We start from the raw sequence: 8,373 nt of genomic DNA on the forward strand, positions 1-8,373 counted from the left end.
TCCATGCTGTGTTTTTTTTCCCTCTCTCCACAAAACTTTACCCACAAACCCCACTCCCATCCAAGTTTCAAACCCTAACCCTCTTCCCCCGGGCTGTGTGGTTTTCATTGAGGTGTGAGTAAATTACAAGAATAATTCCACACACTTGCTGGGAGGATAAGGTGCAAGCAACCTCCTCAACTCAATTTTAAGGCAGCTAGATGAATCCTAGGATATTGTAATTCAGGGTAAAAAAACAACATTTTAAAATAAATTCTGAATTTCATGCCCCCCATCGATTGGATCCATCGTCAACATCATCTTCCTACATGTCAAGAAGACGTGTTGTGTTACGCTGCTGTGTCACTGTACTTGTAGCCATAATCCATGCAATTATTTTTTCCCCATACTTATCTTCAGCGTTGCTTAGGCTACTGTTCCTTCTATTACTCCTCTCAGGCCACTCAATGTCGCATTTTTTTACTTTGGTTTTCATATGCTGCTACTGCTAGTGTGGTACCACTCTTACTACTAACACCACAACAACGGAATTTCGGTCCGGGATGGTGTAATCGCCATTTGCCGTGCAGCCAGCGTTGTGCCTAGGTCTATTCTCAAACACGAATCACAGGTAAGATAAGCATTTTGGGGAGGTAGAAAGATGGGCTAGGATGCGGAGTAGAGACTGATAGTAGTACAAGTAAAGTACTAGTAGGCCAATTGAATTCACTAACTCTGTTAGTGGCATTTTTGGACGTTTTAGATAATTCATGCTGGTAAGTTTGAGGAAAACCAAACGTGCCGTAACTCCCGCCCACCACCCCACAAAAGAAGATCAAAGTGTTCACTATGTTGAAGTATGTAAAATGAATAATGCATTTCCCCTAACAAAAATAAACTAGTCCCACCCCTCCCTAACCCAAACAATTGTCCATTTGAAGTAGTCCAAAAATAAATAATCCCCAACTCCCGATTCCCATCCCCCCAACAGTCTTTAAAAAAGGGGCAAGGGACACACCACTTCCGGCGGTGTTTGGGCAGGCGGTCCTTGCGGAGGTCCCGGAGCTGCTTTTCAAGGTCGTCCACCTTGCGCTCAAGGTAGTCCACTCTTAGGCTTAGTCAGCGCATGCGTGCCTTCCAGGCTCTGAGGGGGCCAGCTGCTGATGGTCTTGCAGCTGAGCGGCGGCGGGGGGCTGTCTGAGCACGGTAGTGGGATGGAGGCTGCTCGCTGGTGGACACGGTTGCAGTGCTGGAGGAGGTTGTTGACGTTCAGTCCTCGTTCTCCCGAGCCCGCAGCTGGCAATATTCAACTCAAATGGCCTCCATCTACCGGGCCCTGGCCCGGACAGCCATCTCACCTCTGGTGAGCGTTTTGGGAGCATCTATATGAAGAAAGAAAGAAAAATAATGCAACCAATACTCTTTAACAATAACACAAAATAATTCAACAGAAAGTTGTCTCACAGTAACATTAGCAATTTGCAAGCACAGTATAACATTTTGGCATGTATCTTTCCGCCGTCTTTGTAGGCCTGTAACAGTGGGAGTTTCAGGAATTCTACTACCAGGCAGCACTATGGACTCAATACATAGTCAGAGAGTACACCAGTATTCGTCTTTTTTTCTCTACTTTTGCGAAAGAAATTACTTGTACGTGAACTTGTGGTAGCCGGCATAATGCCAGCTCAGTCAGCTTGCACCCAAGAAAAAGAGACACAAGCCATGATGACGCAGACTTGCATGCACTACTTTAAGCAGTATATGCAGGTGGGGATAGGGAAGCTCTTACTTTTGTATAGGGGTGGCACAGGCCATACTCGGTTACATCAAGGGCTACTGCTCAATGTAATTTATATTTCGCACTGCCCCCCCCCCCCCGGGCCTTCAGTACTACAAAAGGAAAATGAAGATTATTCATTTCTGATCATGTCTCCAGCCGATCACATGATCTCTTTGCTTATGTGATGCATGACTTTAGGTGCTTTATTCTGATAGATTGAGTGAACAACAGCGATAGTCCACCCATGATTAACACAGCAGAAAGAAAATTATGAACATAGGGAGTGAGTGTGGTAACCATAATTGCCGGAGGAAGGGACTTGACTTGATATCATTGTCAACTATACAATACATACACAATGTATGCTGTGCTTGCAAAGTAAACTACTGTACTGTTATTTTAGGCAAGGGAGAGTTTCAGAACAATCACAACTTGTAGTATTTGGATTTCCTCTGCTTTGATACTCTGGCATGGACATGCTGTTCGAGCAAAGTAACACTCTTCATGCACTGAGCGTCTGCTCTACATACACCTCTGCTATGTATGAGGCAGAAGATACCATCCAGTCTTCGTAAGTAAACGCCTATCATTCTTCTTAATGTCTCAACTGTAACAACTTTACTTTTTCTCAACAACCAAATAACACCCTTTTCATTTTATTTGGTAAACCACCGTCTTCTTGACTTGCATTTGAGTTTCACCCAAATGATATATTGCAATGCACACCACACATGAATTTTCTGATTGATCCACACAGGCAGTCATTTTTTCTTTCTCCTCCAACCATCCTTGCTTCAAGCAGCCATGCATCTGATTCCTTCCTATCAGCCACCTCTACCTGCATTCAAAAACACGTATCATTATTTAGTCATAAATGTTACGACTCGCTCGTCCTTCCATTGACCCTAAGTTATTTCCCTTTTCGTTCATCACATCCCTCAAGTTCATCTGATATGACTTGGCTTCACGATAAAAGTTTCCCAGCTGATTTGAAGTCAAATAGAGGGGGCCATTGCTTACTCGAGAACTACCACCGCTAATGCTATTGCTAAGTCAAGGGTGACTGTCTTCTCCGTGATTGGCTAAAAAAAAAGGTAATTCTAAATCAGTAACTGTTCTTAACAGTACAGTGTACTTGTAGTAGTGTACTTTCGACTGTACAGTACATCATACACTCCTTTGCGAGCCTACTTTAAAATGTCAATAAGTAAGGAGTATAATAATAACTTATCACCGTCCGCCACTGCTGAGCCATCCCCCTCAGCTCCTCCTGGTGGCGCCGCCGCTTGAGTGGACCCCTCCGCGCTGCTGGCCAAGGCACAGGTGGTGGCAAGTGCTGCATCAGATGTTGTGACGCCTAGAAAAAACATGTCATATTTTTAGATGCCATACACCACTCCCTACTTCGTCTCGTAATGGAAGAGAAAATGTTAAACAATTTTTAATTATTGGGAGTGAAAAGAAGTCACGGTTTTGGGAAGGGTGTTAACTTATATGCTTAGCGATAACATGCAACTCTTTTAGGCACAACTGATGAATGCTTGCTCTTTAACGTGTAACAGTTTTATAATTACAGACAGGACCAACTACTCCTCATCACCACCAGGAGGACTTGAAGTTCCAACAAGGTGAGGGCTCCCGAGTCCCGCACAGAGACTTCTGACTGAGGTATGTGGAAAGTCGAACTGCACCTATCATCAACAATGTCCTATTTCTCTTGTCCATACTTCTGTATGTGCAGAATAGTCCCTGAAACACTAGCGGTATGGTATGTTGTACTATCAAATCAAAAAGACAACTACTAGCTTATTCTTGGTGGACATTGACATTTTGTTGTTGGAAATTGTCAAAGCACTAACATTAAGAAGACTGGAATAGACAGCAAGGGCAACCCAGAGGACTGCACTGAGTGCCCCTAGAGCTATTGCTGGATCAGAGTTTTGTTTAACACCGTTTGCCGACTAGGCAAGCTTAGCTACCTACACAGACCGACTCGGAAATAATATTAAATAGCAGTAGCACAGAGAGTGATGGTAGAGAGGCAGCATAAGAATGTAGAAACAGTGTACAAGGAGATCAAAGACTATTTTGTAAAAAATGGAGTTAGGGAAGTATAATTATATTAACAACAGAGCTACTTACTGGGGCCAGCAGAAGAGCCTGCAGTGGACCGTTCTTCCTGCCCACTCTGTTCCGCCAGAGTATGGGATGGTGCTGTCCTCTTGCCCCTGGGAGGTGCTGATGATCATGAAATAAACACAAACATGGATGATTGTTTTTGGGAAATATTTGATTTCTTTGACCACAATCCTAAATTATCTCGGGGAAACAAATTAGCAAGAATTGCACTACATGTATTGACCTATCTGATCTGGTCAACTAGGAGGATACTAGTACAGTATTGCTGGATTCGCAGTCCGTCTACTTGGAAAGTTATGTAAATCACTAACTAAACCAACAACAAAAAGGTTCTACTAGGACTGCCAGCACTCAGCAGCACGCAACGTGACAGACACAGTCCGTCATCATGATTGCAGAGCACTAAAAAATGTCCTACTACTACTACTAATAACAAGTCATAATATAGTCAACCTGAACCTATCAATCCATCACTATCTCTTCTTCTTAGTGGCAGCAGGAGTAAAAAGGAAGGACTAGACTTGAGTCTCTAGTCTCTCTAGCATTACGCAGTTCTGTAAAGTACTACACTCATACATATTCAGGCCAAATGAGCACAAAGTTGCAAACAAGTAAGCATAGTAGCAACGCCACTGAGCAGGCGAGCACCTGCAATCACAGAAGCTATTTAAACGTTAATTTACCTGCAATGTAATCGAATTGGCAGCATTCTTGCTCTTCGGGAAAAACATATATTAGCAATATAACACAGAGCAGAAGAAAACAAAGTATTTATTAAATAGCTACTCACCAAGGCCAGGGATCTCCACACCGAGCAGGTGAAGCAGGTCCTGCTCGCGGTCAAGGATGTCCGACCACTTGTGCGTCGCTTTTTGGTAGGTGCACCGGACCCCTGACTCCCTCCGCATGTCCCGGCACACCTTTTCCCACAGCTGGCGATGCTCCCGGAGGCCATACCCTGCCGCGATCCTGCCCCCTGCTGCCACGGTCTTGGGGAGGTGGCGCTGCACATAAAAGATCACTGCGGCCACCTCCACCGCGCTCAATGTCTCCCAGGCCATCACTTCCTCCCCTCGCAACCGCCCACAAGGGAGCCGGGTACGGGGTGCTGGACCCTTCCCCTTCCCCTTCTCCTTCCCGGCTCCCTTTGCCATGGTCCTGTACAGCAGAAATAAAAAAAAAGGAAATAATAGGGAAAAAGTAAAGGAAAAAAAAGTAGCTTTGAGGGAGGCGCTAGGGGGCGCACAGCGGGAAGGCTGCTTGAACGAGCAGCTCCGCCGGGCAGATACAAAACCGGCGATTTAGGTTGTTAAAATATCGTCCCGACATGACCACAACATTTGGCTGTGGATGGGAACTCCTGCTGCACTACTGAAAAGGTTTAAATAACCACTACGGACTTTCCTTGGAGACTAAGCAGCTCCGGACAACGCTCGGAGGCACCGCAGCAACATGGTGACCCGCCGATCGGCTAAGCATTGAGACTCCAACACCCGAAGCAAGCCGCATGAGGACGTGAGCTGTATGGCTGCCAGCAACTGACCGAACAGCAGATGAGGTGAGCCGCCCCGACCCTGGGAATCGTGTTATCGGCAGCGCTGGGGAGACCGAGTTGGTGGCTCCCCGGGGCATGTTTTCCACAGCATAAAATGGCGGCGCCCACACTCCTATAATATCGCTATTGCCGGACATCTGCTACAAGTGGCAATACACTCGAGGCTCGTTATAAACTTGCTCGTCTCTACAATTATACAGTGGATGGACATGAGACCGCCACAGGAGAGGATTTGTAAGCGTTATTTGCGCTTGTGCTTGCTATGGGATATACGACGATCACTAGATGGCGGCGCCCATGCCTCACGAAGCGCCCCTGAAACCCGCAACTAAGTACTAGCATGAGCGCCGAATACCCTTGCCTCCGGAAGTGATCGGACCCCACTGCTGAGCCTAACGTGATTAAGCAAAGGCCCCGGCAGGCTCCTAATCCACGTTTGCTTATCACCCGAGTTTCGCGCCAAAACCCTTCCCCCAACATACTTCGGGCGGCACCGGACAGTGAGCGGTGAGCGAACGGACTCAAATTTATGCACCATACTGCATCTGAAACGCCTAAATTGTATAATACCCGACTGCTTTATTGCTGGCAGCCATGGGTAAACCGGACAGACAACAATCTAAAATAAACTTTGAAACGTGCAAAACCCCAAAAGGTCAGCCCGAACCTATGGATGAAGACACTGCCACGAGGGACTCGGAGGAATGCAATATGGTGGACATCCTCAAGGCCATCAAAACCAACCTTCAGGATATTAATGGAAGGCTAGACAGCCTGACAGGCGCATGGATAAAATGTCTGCCAAGATGGAGAAACATGGGGAGAGATTGGACGAAGCTGAGAAACGCATCTCCACGGTGGAAGACGACACACGGTCCACCAATACCAAATGCACGGGCATGGAAAAAGTACTGGAGGTCATCAAGGCAAAGGCGGAGGAGTTGGAAGCGCGATCGCGCCGGAACAACATACGCATCGCGGGCCTCGACCCATAGTTGCACGTGTCTTGAATTATAGAGACAGGGACACCATCCTACGACTCGCGAAGGAAAAAGGCGACATCACCTACAAAGGTAATAGGTTAGACTTCTATCCGGATTACAAGTACGCGGTTCAACAAGCGAGAAGGGGCTTCAATACTGCCAAGGCCAAGCTTCGAGAATTACAGATATCCTTTGCCATGCTCTACCCAGCGCGTCTAAGAGTGACATGGGAAGAGAAACCAATCTTTCTAACAACACCTAAAGCGGCCATGGATTTCGTCAAATGAGCAACATCCAAAGGTAGAAAGGCAAACGGCAGGGAGAGACAACAGGACTCTGAGTAACGGTATGGTGTCGACCTACTAATCTGAACTATGCGGTGTGCGACGTCCCGGATACAAGTCTCCCATCTCCTTAGCTTCAAAATGACAGACATGCAGGATCATGTACATTCAGCAATCGCTGGCAAATAAACTATACCTGCACGGGCAGCGCTTATATGGCGCATCACTGCATTATCGCGCTATTTTGATTCAAGTTACACCACCCTCACAATGTACATTATAGTCTACATATAGCCATGATTTGAGAGTGAACATGGGGACATCCCTGAGCATGTATTGCAGGGAGGTAAACTGAGACTGTCACGAGATGTTTCCACGTAGACGTAGTCGCTTTTTTTTTTGTATAGATGGAGGAGCAGGGATTCTGTGTCCGTCTGCTGTGGGATCATCTGTTCACCTTTCAACCTTCACTTTGCTTTTTTGTAATTGATCTGCCCCCGCCCTTTTAGTAGGGTGGTGAATGTGTTTCCCCGGGGGTCCTCCACATGGGAGTTCCCCACAAAGTTATGGTTACCGAAGGAGTTTTTGGGGGAATTTGGCTTCGGCATAGTTGGGTTGCTGAAGTGGGTGGGTATGGGACAAGTTGGGGTTTTGTTCAACAGTCAGTGCCAGGGCATTTAAGATGCATTGCTAATTCCCAATTTGAGTATCAAGTACAGAATATGTATACATGCAGGCTTTTTGTGCCGAGTACTGTGTCAATTGATCCTTTGGTGAAGCTCTTACAGTTATATTATCTACGGCCACAAAGATATGGCTAGCAATAGAAATTTAAACCTATTGTCTTGGAATGTACGGGGCATCACTAATCCGAAAAAAAACAGACAGATTTTTGCGGGGTTTGACAGACATCACGTAGACATCGCACTACTGCAAGAAACCCATATAGCCCCGACTATGTGCAGGAAGATTGGAACGAAATGGGCCGAATCCTGTCACTCCTCCACATACTCCTCTTACTCCAGGGGGGTAATGACGTTAGTCAGAAAAGGTATTAACTACAAAATTAACAGATCCATTCTAGACCCTAATGGCAGATATGTGATTGTCTCTGGTGTGCTGAGAGGACAACGCCTGACGTTAGTAAATGTTTATGGCCCAAATATAGATGCCCCTGAATTTTTTCAAGAGATTTGGAATCATATGCTGGAATTTGCTGAGACGAACATTATATGGGGGGAGATTTTAACGTGGCATTATGTGACTCACTAGATCGTTCCCGAACCTCCTTTGAACCACACAAGCGGGCCAGAGGGAAAATGTGGGACATAATGGATAGCGTCTCCCTCAAGGACCTCTGGAGAGTTAGGAATCCAGTAGAAACTGTTGCCACTCATGTTAATGTAACACACGGTAGTTGGTCCAGGATAGACTACTGGTTGGGGTCTGATAATGTACTTACACATTACACGCCCCCTCCATTTAGTTGGAGATTTAATGCTAAAGCACTTTTGGACCCTCTATATGCAGACACCATTGCCACCGCCATCAAGGAATACTTCCAGTTGAATGTAGCCTCAATGGATGACCCAGGTATACTTTGGGAGGCATTTAAAGTGACTCTGCGTGGGGTTTGTATAAGAAACCAGATCA

This window comes from Lissotriton helveticus, chromosome 2_2 (assembly GCF_964261635.1).
Source record: "Lissotriton helveticus chromosome 2_2, aLisHel1.1, whole genome shotgun sequence".
NCBI classification, from domain to species: domain Eukaryota; kingdom Metazoa; phylum Chordata; class Amphibia; order Caudata; family Salamandridae; genus Lissotriton; species Lissotriton helveticus.